A 15512-nucleotide genomic window follows, 5' to 3' on the forward strand; every position below is an offset into this window, starting at 1 on the left:
CATAATGTTGCTAGTTGTCGGTTTTGTGCCAGATTTAACCAATGCACTATTAACTGTCTGAATGATTTTGCATTTCATTACTTTGGCAGAAGATTTAATTATATAATGCCGTCGGATCAACCGACTACCGGAGTTTACAAAAAACAAAAAGAAAAAGAAAAGGACAGGCATCCAAGATCCAAAACTGACGACGAGGCTTCCTCTAGGCCTTTCACCGGTTCTCAGTGAGGCACTTTCCCTGATGTCCAATACCTCAGAGCCACAGGCCGCTTCTGACTCCCACGTGGAGCCGACTGGGCCCCTGGAAACTCAAGGTATTGGACACTCGGAAATCATTCCCTCAGATGGGTCCGGAGCCGCTGAGCAGGCATCAGCTTCTGAGCGTGTTTTCAGATCTACACAGTTATATGTAAAACCTACTTCAGCAATAAAGACAAAGACTAAAGCAGCTCTAAAGACAAAGCATTCACCTGGACAAGCCTCCATGCATAAAAAACAGATGCTTAAAATGGCCGAAGACCTTATTACTTTGATCAGGGGTTCCCATCCCCCTCCTGAAAAGAGGCCTAGGCAAGAGTTAGAATATGAATCTTCAGACCAGGTTTCCATTTACTCTGATTCCTCCTCTGAACAAGATTACTCTATTCCTCCTTATGAGGATTCTGATGCTGAAGAATCTATTCCTTCAGCCTCTCCTCCTGAGGATTATTCTTTTGGGGAAACACTGCATACTATGAGGGAGCATTTTCACTGGGAGAGCTAAGACTACTCAGAATCCAAGAAAAGGCTCAGAGATTTCCTTTTATTGCCCCAGCACAGGCCCCTGGCTATTCCGCCTGTTTTAAACATTGTAGATGATGTATTTTCAGAGTCCAGTTTTTCTCCAGACTCTTTACCACCAGCTCCGGTTAAGCCAGACAGATACTACAGGGTTCCTGATTCACATAAATTTCTCTATAAGAACCCTGCAGTAGACCCTGAAACCATCTCTCAGGGTCCCAAAGGGATCAAGGCTTCTACTGCAAAAAGCCCCATCCCCTCTCGTAGGGATTCTAGAGCCCTAGACAGATGGGGCAAAAATATTTATACCTCTGCTACCTTGGCTGTAAGAGCCTTAAATTGCCAATTTCATATGCTTAAGTATCAGCAATATCTTATGTCTTTGCTTAAACAGAAAATGCCAGCAAATACAGAATGTGCAGACAATAAAGAAATGCAGGATTTATTGCATGCAGCTGAACAAGTTGGAAAACATACTTTGCAATGTGGTTTTGATTCACTTGAGGCCTCCTGCAGGGCCGCTGTTACAGGTTCTGTCATTAGGAGGCATGCTTGGTTAAAAGAACAGAATTTGCTGGATCATGTTAAAGCAAAACTATTAGATGCTCCTTTACAGCATGATACTTTGTTTGGTGCTAAAGCAGAAGAGGTGTTGAAGAAAATGGAGGACAAAGCTAAATCTATGCAAACAGTCAAGGATTTCTTGCAGGTACAGCCTCCCAGATTTAGCAGGAACTGGCCTACAAAAAATTGGTCCTTTCCAGTGTCAGATAGACCACAAAGGGGCAGATGCAGATGCCCCAGAGGCAGATCACAGCCCCAAGGCTCATACAGGCATAAACAATGAGGTGCTTCTACCTCCAAAAGCGGAGAGGAAGCATCACAGCAATACAGAAAACAGTCTCAATGACTTCCCACTTCCAGCACCAAGCACTTATCTTTTGGCAGCCCCTTTGGGAGGAAAACTAGCACTTTTTTCACAAAATTGGCACATGATCACCCAGGACAAATGGGCTCTAAATATAGTTACACAAGGCTACAGGTTCCACTTTCATACCCTGCCAGGGCAAAACGGTATGTCAGATCTGCCACACAATCAATGGGCAGAGGCACAAAAACAAGTTTCATCCCTCATGGATATGATGGCCATTCAACAAGTACCAAAACAAGAGCAGGGTCAAGGATTCTATTCAAGACTGTTCTTGGTACCCAGAAAAGACAAAGCCTGGAGACCTATACTGGACCTATCTATTCTAAACACATATCTGGATATTCCAAAATTCAAGATGTTGACTCTACAGCAGCTTCTGCCCATGTTTGAAAAGAAGGCTTGGCTTGTGACTTTAGATCTAAAAGAGGCATACCTGCATGTCCCAGTCAGACAAATGTGCAGAAGATACCTCAGATTCAAAGCTGGTTCAATGCACTACCAATTCTCTGCACTGCCCTTTGGCTTATCTACTGCGCCCAGGGTCTTCACAAAGTGCCTGGCACCAGTAATTGCATTTTGCAGACGAAGAGGAATACAAATATATCCTTACTTGGACAACTGCCTTATTCAAGCGGAGAACAAGGACATTCTACTACAGCATCTGGCGTTTGTAAAAAGATTACTGACAACTCTAGGGTACACAGTAAACGAAAAGAAATCAAAACTCGTACCCTCTCAAGAGATAATATTCCTGGGTGCAAGCTTAAATACAACTGCTCAGATGGCTTATCTCATGCCAGACAAACACAGACAACTGACTACTTATTTCAAAATGTTGGCAACAAAGACCCAGTTATCTGCAAGAAAAATTCTGCAGGCCTTGGGTTTCATGGCATCCTGCATTCTGCTAATTCCATATGCAAGACTGCATATGAGGAAACTTCAGTGGTATCTAAAAAGTGTTTGGACTCAACATTGCCACAGCCTGGAAATAGTAATTACCCTCATTCCCTGCCTACAACAGGAGTTTCGATGGTGGGAAAAAGCCTGTCACCCCAACATGGGACAGACATTCACCTTACCCACAGCCAGGCAGACCTTGAAAACAGATGCATCAGATTATGCCTGGGGGGCCCATATAGCAGGAAAATGTATTCAGGGCACATGGTCCGCAAATCAAATGCATCTACATATCAATCAAAAAGAGATGCTAGCTGTTCAGAATGCCCTAACAGCCTTCAAGGATCAACTTCACCCAGGACAACTACTAATAAGGATGGACAATACTACAGTCATGTGGTACATAAACAAGCAGGGAGGCACACATTCCTACCCCCTCTGCAGGCTAGCCATGAACTTGTGGCACACAACATTGACTTATCAAGTACATCTGCAAGCACAATTCCTGCCAGGAAGGAAAAATACTATGGCAGATGAACTAAGCAGAAACCTCATGGATCCCCACGAGTGGAAATTGGATCCACCAGTCTTCAGCATGATAACAAGGACCTGGGGATGTCCAGACATAGACCTATTTGCCTCCCCTCACAACTACCAACTACAAAGATTCTGCACAAGGACTTATCACAAGCAAGCATGGAAAGTGGATGCACTCTCTTTCTGTTGGAAAAATCTAACAGTATATGCCTTTCCTCCTCTGCCTCCCCTCCCCAAAGTACTCCTCAAGGATAGACAAGAGAAACCAAAAATGATACTGATTGCCCCAGACTGGCCCTGCCAGCACTGGTACCCAATCCTAAAGAGCTTGTCTCACTGCCCAGCCTGGGCATTACCTCAAATGCCACACTTATTGACCCAACAAGACAGTCAGATACTGCACAGCCATCTCAAAACCTTAAACCTGGCGGCATGGCAGATAATATAGCCTCTCAAGACACACCTCTCTCTAAAGCAGTGATGGATGTTATTTTGTAGGCCAGGAGGCCTAGCACCAGAAAATCTTATGCTGGCAAATGGAAGAGATTCTGTGTTTGGAACCAAGCACAAGGTATTGACACAATTGTTCCAAATATTCCTCAGATTTTACAATACTTAACTGAGATGCTGGATAAAGGCCTTTCTTTTTCATCAATTAAAATTCATGCTTCTGCCATTTCAGCTCATTACAATACAGAATCAGCTATTTTTTCACACTCCTTACTAAGGCAGCACCTCAGAGGGGCCAAAAACATGAGACCTCCAAGGAGAGCACCAATACCTGCATGGGACCTCAACTATGTCTTGGAAAAACTCATACTACCTTCATTTGAGCCAGCCTCTGCAGTGGACATAAAATTCTTATCCTGGAAAACAGCTCTGCCCCTAGCAATAACCTCCGCTAGAAGAGTCTCAGAGTTGCAGGTACTCATGGCTGTGGAACCTTTTATCATTTTCCATCCAGACAGGGTTTCGCTGAGGACAAACCCTACATTTATGCCTAAAGTAGTGTCCAGTGTGGCCCTTAACCAAACAATTCATTTGCCTACTTTTTATCCAAACCCACAGAATAAGGGTGAGAGAATTCTGCATTCCTTGGACATTCACAGACAGCTACGCTTCTACTTGGGCAGAACTAAAGCTTTCAGAAAGACTGATCAACTCCTAGTGGCATATGCTGCAGGATCACAAGGAAAGCCTATCTCTAAACAGACTATTTCAAAGTGGATAGGCCATTGCATTCATTTCTGCTATTCACAGCATGGCAAATCAGTGCCTAAGGACATTAGGCCACACTCAACCAGAGCAACAGCCTTTCTCAGAGGAGTACCGACCAAAGACATCCTAGAGGCTGCAACCTGGAGTTCAGTGCATACCTTTACAAAGCACTATCACTTACCTCTCTACTCTAAATCCAGGGCAGGCTTTGCCACTGCAGTTCTGCAGGGCCTTATAGCCTCTCCTAATCCTATTTAGCTCCAGCCTCCCAACCTTAGCTTTGGGATTCAACCCATTTGTAATGACTGCAACAGTGAAACACGATGAACATAGTACAGTTGTGTACCTACCATAAATGTAGATGTTTGAGTGTGTTCACTGTTGCAGTCCAGGTTACCCTCCCTCCATGCCCCCTTTTCTTTGCTGGGATTTATCTGTACTTCTCTATCCTATACAACCTAGGTGGTATATTTGCTTGTAGATGAAGGAAAAGTTGTTTTATGTGCATGCATGCTTATTGGCATAAATTAGACTACCAATTTTGGGACACCTGAAATCTGGGGCAAGAAAAACTGAAGAAAATGGCGTCGGCTGCATCTTTTATACCCCTGGTGCACTGACGTCAGGGAAGAGGTGACAGCAACCAACGCCGGACCTAGACTTTGGAACTCAGGCTGACTACGGGTAGCCTGCCAGCAGGATAACCCAATTGTAATGACCCAATTGTAATGACTGCAACAGTGAATACACTTGCACATCTACATTTATGGTAGGTACACAACAGTACTTTTCATACTGCTGAACTGCACATAGCCTATGAACCTATCGGCCCAAGGGCCTAAGTAAGCCTAGCCAACAAAGTTCCCTGGCTTACGCCAACCCAAGAAAGTTAATTTCCTGTGCCCCTGTCAAGGAGAGCCACAGAAGTGATCCACGGGGTGTATTTCCTATTTCCCATCCACTCAAGATTTTTCTTGAAGAGCGTTAATGAGGAACTTTGCTTGACATAGATGGGTTGCCTATTCCAGAGTATGGGAAGTCTCTTGACAGGAATCTATCCCTCCAGCAAGTCATGTTTATTGTGGTGACAAGGTTTAGGTCCCTAGAGCATGTTTCTTTAATGCAATCCTAGGTCTATTAGGTGCCCATAAGAAATTTAACATTAGTGTGTTCAGTTTCTTGATAATTATTTTTGTAGGTGGAAGTATTATTGATTGTATTAAGTATAAAATTGTGGGGAATATTATCATTTTAATAATTGTAAGTCTCTCCTCCATAGTAAAAAACATATTATTCCAGGTATTAAAAAGATTCTGTATATTAAGAAAACAGGTATTATAATTATTATATATAATAGATTTAATATCTTTAGATAGTATTATACCTAAATAAGTTATCTGACCTGAATTGGGTACATATTTAGTAAAATCACTAATGAGAATATTTTTTCGTGTATATATAGGTAGTATTTTAGTTTTTTCTTCATTGAATATTAAACCAGAAATACTTTTAAAATTCATCATGTTATCAAATAGAGACTGTATAGAAGAATTAGATCCTGCTGATGTAATTAGAACATCATCTGCAAAAAGTTGAATTTTGGATGTTGTATTTTCATCTATTTCAAAACCCTCTATGTCATAGGTTCATAGGTTCATAGGTTCATACTAGGCTATCTGCCCGAGGGCATTTACAAGCCTAGCCCATAGTTTTGTGGCTTACGCCACCCCTTTAGTATGGGGAACTATACCCATTATTTTGCTGTGCCTCTGTTGAGCAGTGACACTGAGGTAATCCCTGGGGTATATCTGCGATCTCCCATCCATTGGTCAAGATTTCTCTTGAACAAGGCCAGCGAGGTGCTCTGCCTCACATATACCGGGATTTTATTCCACAGCATAGGGAGTCTTTGGGTGATGAATCTATCCCTCCAGCACGTCCTATTAATAGCCGTGTCGAGGTTTAAGTCTCCCGCCCTTGTGGCTCTGACGGATCTAGATTTTTTGAGGTGAAGCATATTCATCAAATCTGGGTTTGACATGGCCTTGTATGTTAGGCAAAGGTCACCTCTGAGCAAGCGGTGACTGAATAGAGCTGGAGTTCTTTCAGTCGGGCAGCATAGGACAGATGTTTGAGACCCTTTATCCTTTTGGTGAGGAACTTTGTGGCCTCTCCAGCTGCTGCAAGTGTCGGGTCAGATACATTCGAATGGGGCATTGTACTCAATCATTGGTCTGATGAGTGATGAGTATAGGAGACTATGACCTCCCTTGATCTAGATGAGAATCCCTTCATGATAAGGTGGGCAATGTAGAAGGTCTTCCTAACTACTTTAGCTACATGGGTGTCGAATGACAGACTACTATCAACCTGGGTCCCCAGGTCCCTGATAACTTCTTCTGTACTCAGTGGATTGCCACCTATTTGGTAGCTAGGGGTAACCTTGTTTTTCCCGAAGGGTATGACTATGCATTTTTGGCATTTAACTTTAGGCCATGGCTCTGGCACCAGTTATCCGTTTCTGTGAGACCCTTCTGAAGGATATCTGTGTCAGATGTGTTTTCTACTATGGCCCAGTTTGCAGTCATCTGCAAACTTTGTCAGCCATAACCCTCCTGTGTTTGCTTGTACTTGAAAAGTAGATGCCAAACAAGAGTGGGCCCAGGACTGAGCCCTGTGGTACACCACTTGTGACAGGCTTTGAGTCTGACATGGCGCCAGCAACTCTGACCCTGTGGGTTCTGTCACTCAGCCAGTTTGCAACCCATCTTGTGATGTATGGGTTAACATTTAAGCTGATGAGTTTTTCAATGATACCCGAGTGGGGTATTGTATCAAAGGCCTTCGCCAGATCGAGGTAGGCTGTATGGACTGCCTTTCTCTCATCAATGGCTTTGGTGACTGTTTCAAAAGTCAACCAAGTTTAGAAGGCATGATCTGCCTTTGACAAAGCCAAACTGGGATGGATCCAAAGTCTGCAAATTCCCTATGTCTTTATTTATGAGGTCCATTATGATCCTCTCCATGGCTTTGCAGATAAGGCTTGTCAAGCTAATGGGCGGTAAATTCCAGGGACGGGGGATGCCCCGCCTATGTGAAGTGGGACCACAGTTGCAGTGCGCCACTCCCTGGGTACGTATCCAGAGGTAAGACTATGATTAAACAGCTGTCCTAGCTGTGGGTTTAATTCCTCGTTGAGTTCGTGGAGCACACAGCCGGGGACACCATCAGGTCCCATGGATGCTGTGTTTTGCTTTGGAGAGAGCAGTTCTCACTTGGGCGTTGGAGATGTTTGGGGGCTGCAATCGCTTGGTATAGATATCTCTCCTTTGGGGAGGGAAGTTTGCACTGAACCTGTCAGCCAGTATGTTGGCAATGTCTGTAGGATCAGTAATCTTCACATCATTTTGAACTAGTTCTGAGCATATCTGGGAGTTTCCTCCCAGGTTTCTAACATAGCTAAAGAAGGCCTTGTGATTGTCTTTTGAGTCTTTAGCTATTTTTCTCTCAAAATTTGCTTTGGATGATTTTATGAGAGCTCTTAGTTTTTACTTATAGTGATCAAGGGTGTCTTACCTTTTAAGGATTTTGCTCTATCTTGTAGTAGCTTCCTCCTTTTGTTGTAGAGTTTGTTTATGGCTGGGGTCCACCAGAGTGGACGCTTGCCTTTGGTACAAAGAGTCTTTGTTTTGCTTGGGATTGCCTTATCCATGCAGTCCTGCAGGTGCTGGTAGAAGGCATTTGTAAGTGATTCAGCGGCTTGAGTACTGTTTTCCGTCGGCTCGGGGGCCTTAAAGGAGACCACACTAGTCTTTAGAAGTGTGAAGTCGGCTTTCGAGAAGTTCTTTACTGTGGTCTTTTTTATTTCAGGTGGGGGTGGGATGAGGACCTCCAGCGAGATTAGTTTGTGATCTGATCTCACCAGTGAGGGGTATACTTCTGGTGTTGAACATTGTGCTCCCATGTTCGTGATGATGAGATCAAGTATGTTTTCTCCTCTTGTGGGGATGGTGACTAGTTGTTCCATGGCATTTGAGTTTATGAATTCCAGGAACTTTTGGGCTAGGGTGTTTGGGCTTGAGTACTGTTTCTGATCAAATTAGCCCAAGGCTCCATTACTAAAGTGAATAATAGTGGAGAAAGTGGACATCCTTGTTTTGTACCTTTAAGAATGGGTATTTTTTGTGAAACATATGTTCCTACCTTAATATAAGCCAACGTTCCTTTGTATAAATGTTCAATTAGATTTACAAATGCATCTGAGAAGTTTGTGCACTTCATTAAGGTAAACAGATAGTCCCAACTTACTGAATCAAATGCTGAACTTATATCAAGACTAATAAGTGTTAAGTCTTTCTTTTTCCTATTTGCAAAATATATTAATGTTAAAGTTCTTCTTATATTATCAAAAGTATTTCTATTTACAATGAAGCCTGTCTGATCTATATCTATAATGCCGGGAATGATTGTCTTCAATCTATCAGCAAAGATATTCATAAACATTTTATAATCAACATTAAGTAATGAGATGGGCCGATATGAAGAACATCTAGTTGGATCTTTATTAGGTTTTAAAATTGGCGAAATAAATGTATATTGCCAAGATGGGGGTTATTAACTCAGTTTGGGCCAAAATAAAACCTTATGTATTAATGAATATGTATTTTTAGAAAGGATTTTATATATCTCTGGTATAATACCATCATTACCCGGTGCTTTGTTTGATTTAAGCTTATTTATTTGTGTAATAACTTCTGTATATGAAATACTCTTGTCCAATAGTTTAATCTGTTGTTTATTAAGCTTTTTATTCATATTTGTGGTTATAAACTCCTTTATTTTATCTTTAGGTTCCATGTTAATATTATTATGGTTAATTTTGTGAAAGTGATTTCTAAATTCATCTAGTATTTCTGGTATACTAGAAACATTCTTCTTTTCCTTAGAGAAAAGATTTCTTTGATATGGTTTTGTTTATTCAACCTTTTGTTTTATTTTTAAGTCTATGTAAGTATTTGGGGCTTATTGAATAAGACAAAAACTTGTATTTCTCTAAAGTTGTTTTAACTTTATGAGTTAAAATTTCTTTGTATTTCTCATTTAGTTTGTTTATTTCTTCAATAACTTTCTTGTCCATAATATTTTCTTTATTATTATGTTTATAAGAGTCTAATTTACTTTGAATATCTAACAATTCCTTATCCCAAGATTTCCTTTTATTATTATACCATCTGATAATTTGTCCATATAGATATGATTTTAAGGCATCCCAAACATAAACAATGGAGACTTCAGGAGTGTTATTTATGTCTAAAAAATGTTTTACTTCTGAAAGTATATATTCTTTATAGTCTTTTAGTTGAGTTAAGTATGCTGGTATCCTTTTGATCTGAACATTATGAGTATTTTTTATCATGAATTCAAAAACAATTGAATTATGATCAGATATAGGACATGAAATGATTTTGGAATTAATTAAATCTGTTACCATCTGGTTAGAAATAAAGACCCTCCCCGGGATTCATGAACCTTGCACCAGGCGCCCGCATAGCGTCGGCGTTATAAAGCCAAATATGGCCACCGAGCGATTCAGGTATGAACCAATCCCACGTGCACTACCGGCATGCGCCGGACCTGCGCCGCCCCCGGCGTAGGTATGCTAAACACACTGTGTGCGGTATTGCACCATGCAAATGAAGGCAAATAGTGATCCACGAAGTGGCGCAGGCGTAGCGTAAGGGCACGGCAATGTAAACCAAAAAAAACGGTTTACATTTACCCAAACATGACCAAGGGGTAACGGAAGGCTGTCAACGTCAGGTATCATACAGGTGCAATATGCCAATGGCGAAAGGCACCGAGAATGTCCAAAGAAAACATACACAAAATGTAAATAATGACATAAATGGTATGTACGCAGAAACCACAGCAGAACCCCCAGACGTGCACAGACGGTGCAAAACAATGAAATAATATGACAATGTCCTAAAAGAGCAGTATAATACACATCAGCTGCACAGCCACCACACACCATAGTATGTATGGAAAGCCTCAACCCCAGCGCAAGGGTTGTCAAGGAGTGGCGGCAGTGTTCGGCGCCGTAACCATGTATTAGCAGTCAATGCCATGCAAATGAGGCAGATAATAGTGAATCGCCAAACCGGCACCGATGTAAGGATGGAGCAAATGGCGCAGCGGTAGTATACCGAGGAGTGGCCTACACGGAATACATGTCAATCGCAGAGGGGTGTGCCACTGTAGGAGGAAGCACATTGGAGGCCAGCAAACATGGGCTGTACAATGCACATCACAGCAGCAGGACTGGTGTGTGAGGAAATAGATGCGCTGAGAGTACATAATGCGCGCACAGATGCATGTGCACGAGGATGACTACGTTCCCCAACCCAGTCATGTGACGGCCTCCCCGTCAACAACCACGGATATAGGAAGGTAATGCGGAGAATATGAGGAAATGCGGAAGCAGTGTAATTGGAGCCGTAATGAGCAATCAACACCAATCAATCCAGGAAGGGCAAACGGCGGCAGCTGACAACTCTGCATGCAGGACAAAACGGGAAAGGGGAGGCATAGGAATGCAAAGATAGTAGGGGATGTAGTAGAAATGCAAAGAGCAAAGAACCGAAATAGCACAGCCAAGTACAGAGGTAGCATAACGGCGGCAGCAGACAAAATGCATCATATGCCATGTGCCTGCAGGATGCACTGCAGGCAATAGTAGGTGCAACGTGCAGAAACAGTAATGTAAGATGCAAAGCTAAGCCAATGCAGGCAACTGTAATGTAACACTAAAGGCAATAGCGTTGCAGTTGCAACGGTAAAACACGGAAGATAATCCACAGATACGGCTGCACAGACACACCCAATGACATCACCGGGTATACAGCACAACAGTATAAAGTGTGAATGCACACAACACACAGCGCGATTTCCCAAACACCGCACCGTAGGGTGTAAACACACGGGGAACTTTTAATATGTATATGTTGGGTGCCGCCGTGGCCGTGATGCATAGGTATGTGTCAGAGACAGACGGAGTTGCGGAGGAGGGTGCCGACAACTACCGTAGGCCTCATAGGAGAAGGAGAGTGTTCAGACCAAGGGTGACCTACCAGGGGCTGCAAGACCTGGAGATAGTAGAGCGCTACAGGGTGGACAGGGACACGTTACAGCAAATATTGGAGCTGTGCCGGCCACGCCTGAGAACAAGAGACAACAGAGGGGAGCCCATCCCAGTGGACACAAAAGTATGTGTGAGCTTGCGAATACTGGCTACAGGTACCTTTCAAAGGCCAACCGGGGATATAATGGGCATCTCACAGGCATCAGCATCCAGGGTACTACACCAGTTCCTGAATGCCATGTTACGTCATGCCCATGAGTATATAAACTTCCCCAGATCTCAGGAGGAGTTGGCTAGCAATATGCGCCACTTCCACCGTGTGGCACAATACCGGAGGTACTGGGTGCGATAGACTGTACGCACATAGAAATCAAGTCACCGCCCAGGGAGCAGGGTAGACGCTACATAAACCGCAAGGGATACCCCTCCATCAATTGCCAGGTCATGTGCAATGCGCAGGGCATTATCATGGATGTGTGTGCTGGCAGCCCTGGAAGCTACCACGACTCCCATATCTGGCATGCCTCACAGCTGTATCAGGTATTCGCCAGGGGGGACATCACACAAGGTCACCTTGTGGAGGATGCTGGCTATGCACTGGAGCCGTGGATGATGACACCCATCAGAAATGCACACACACACATGCAAGAACGCCATAATGAGGCACACGCACAAACCAGAATAATCATAGAGCGTGTGTTTGGGATGTTGAAATCACAGTTCCGGTGCTTGGATACATCCGGTGGAGCCTTGCAGTACTCTCCAGGCACATGTGCCCACATATTCATAGTATGTTGTATGCTACACAATATGATTCTGCGGAAACAGCTGCTGCAGGGACATAATGGTGTAGGGCCACCAAGCCCGCCACAACTGCCAAGGCAAGCACAGGCACAGGGCGTTCAGCGCCATGAACACACTGTGCCAGCCCCAGTAGGTAGACGGAGGCGTACCCAATATGCCTATGCCTTGGCAAAGAGGGAACGTATAGCACATACTCTGACAGCGTAGGCCCCATGGACTGACACCTCCCTACCTGCACACACAGTGAAATGGACGCCACACAAACATGTCTGCCCGTAATGTGTACCGTATGGGCGGACGTATGTGTGACTCCAACATAGGCACCACCCAAACACGGCACACCCAATAGCCAGCGGAGCATGGAATGCCAACACCTCAACCGCACGCCGGTCCTACAGCAGACGGCGTAGCCGTATGCTGCCACCTTCGGCGCAAGTTGACCACATATGTACTTATGTGCATACACAGATATGGAGATAGATATCATCACACACGTAGAAATATATGTACACATACACAGATATAAGGTACAACAGGTAAATATGGAATCCCAGGGATGCAAGTTTACAGAGAAGTAAGACGCGAAATCTCCACATAGTAAACATAGTGAACGACAACCCGATCATCCGGGAGGGTGGGCAGAGCAGGGAACACCAGCCATGGAAATGTCAACCTGCATCAATGCATATCCGTGGGTCGGGATGATCGCCAGGCCACGGTACAGTAACGGGATATGTGCGTGTCATATTCATAGGATATGGATGCGGAGGTACACACCGCCGGCGATGCGGTCAACGTAGGTACTGTGTGCAACCGTCGGTGCAAAAGCGGCAATCATACCTCTCAAGTGTACATCATTATGAGGAACGTACCTCATTTGGGGTCTAAAACAGTTCATGTTCCTCGAAGTTCCTCAAAGTTCCACATTGAAATAGTCTGTCACACATTCATTGTTAGGAATTTATTGAAATGAAATCCTGGTAAATAGAAATTAATCATATTAATTCATTAAAGGTTCTTCTTTATAAGTAAATCAGCATATTTTAACCATCCTATGACCTTCTTAGCTGAAGTTGTTAGTAAGCCATTAGTATGTGTTCCACATTTTGCCCATTTGTTCCATATTATGAAGGTGTGTGTTCCTCATTTTGGAAATGGAAGGTTGAGAGCTATGGCGGCAATATGTGTATGTGTGAGGTGAGGTTGTCGTGTGTTCCGCTGTGTGTGTGTAATGTGTGTGCCACTGTAAAATGTTTATGTAGGTGACATGTCACAGGCGGAGAGGAATAACATGCGTAGGCATACAGTACAGGAACCATAGGCGTATGTACAGCAGTACCCACAAAGTAGTAGTGACAGCTCCTCAGTGGCTAGGCGTGGTGACGTAAAACGATGCAAAGCGGAAATGTCCCAGAATGTACCACAGGACCATAGCCAACAGGAGATTCAAAGGACGCATGTACAAACCATGACCGTATGTATGGCGGCCATATGGTAGACTCAACACGATACGTCGGCAACGTTACACAGCATCAGGCATGTATGCGAAAATACGATGTGCTATCCGGCACCGATCGTGGCCACCTACCGTCCCGTAAATACCGCTGTGTGTTCCACGACCGTTAAGTAAGCAAGCGCCACATGAATAGGAGGCAACCGGTAGCATACAGGCTGTCCCAAGTACAGGACCACAATCACCGTAACTATCAGTGACAAAATGCCAATGGATAGTAGGCGCGTCTGAACAACCGCAGATATATAACCGATGTGAAGGAGGAATACGTGCAGGAAGCACACATGCAGGCGATACCGACACCACACGACATCAACAAAACAAACAGTCCCAGAACAACAGACAGGTAACCTGCAGCTCCCCAAGCAGGGATGGAGCACACACACAAGCATATCGTGTATGTATAAATGCAAGACCCACACCCCGTACTCGTCACCCACATCCGCAGATATACCCCATCGCACATATCAAAGGGATACCAGCCGAAACCGTAGCAAAAACATACAGGCAGTCAATGACAGCGGCATACCCACCACAAGCCGCGTGGGAAACACTAGCAGCAGCTGATGCATCCCTGCATCCATTGTGTACAGGAATATAACAGCTATGTTACACATCTGAATGCACAACGCCATCAACAGACGCCGCCTGGACACGGACACCCACATGTCGAACAAAATACCATACCCAACACACACAATCCACGGCTAACACCACAGCGAAATGTACCTGACACCACACATAGCGGATGCAGTCACACAAACATGATACAATACATACCATCCCCACTAAGGTATTGCAAATAACCAATGCCCACACGAGGAATGAACCATGGCCTAGTTCCGACGCGTAACGCATTTAATGGAGGAGGATCACGGTGATATGCGCATAAGTACACACCGAGGTACAGCTATTGGCGTGATGAACCCACATGCCTCAGGTAACGACGAATATAAGGAAGACTCCCTGGATAGTCAAACCGTATGTTCATACCGAACAAATAGTGAAGACAAAACAAGGAGTATCAAGCAAGTAGTGACGAATACAGAACCAAAGGCCAGAAAGGTATGTCGAACCCACGAGATGTACTGGTGTGTAACGCATGATACGTATGACGAATCTGCACTGTATGTGAATGGTGTGTGTAAGTGAAGATACCTGTCCATCAGGCAGAGAGTGGTGAAAGGTGGTTATGTAATGCTAAGCCGCGGAGCATACCAACGACTGTGGACAACGTGTGCACAGCAGTGGGACAACATGTACATAGCCGGGATAACCCAAGGTCCGCCATAGGGATTTCAAACACAGAACAATGCCACCACCCACGCTGATGCTGGCAGTGGATATCCAACAATGAAGTGCCACAGCAGGGGATAGGACATGTATGTATAGTGTCACAGCACACATGTGTATGGGCATATACCGTCGATGTCATACGGAATGCGCACGACGATGCCGTATGCCTCGCAGTAGGGTGACCATGTCAATTATGTGTAATGCAAAGCTGTCATGATGGATATGTTCAGAAATCATATACAGTATCACAGGCATAGCATGCATGATGGATGGATGGCCTAATGTTATGTACATAAACAGGATATGTATGGCCTGCACATATGGGACAGAGTAGTAGCAGAATAGGTACCGAAATGGAGGAACAGCAAGTAACCGTGTCCAAACGGGGTTCC

Source organism: Protopterus annectens, chromosome 7.part0 (genome assembly GCF_019279795.1).
Source record: "Protopterus annectens isolate FY-2018-M chromosome 7.part0, PAN1.0, whole genome shotgun sequence".
In the NCBI taxonomy this organism is placed as follows: domain Eukaryota; kingdom Metazoa; phylum Chordata; order Ceratodontiformes; family Protopteridae; genus Protopterus; species Protopterus annectens.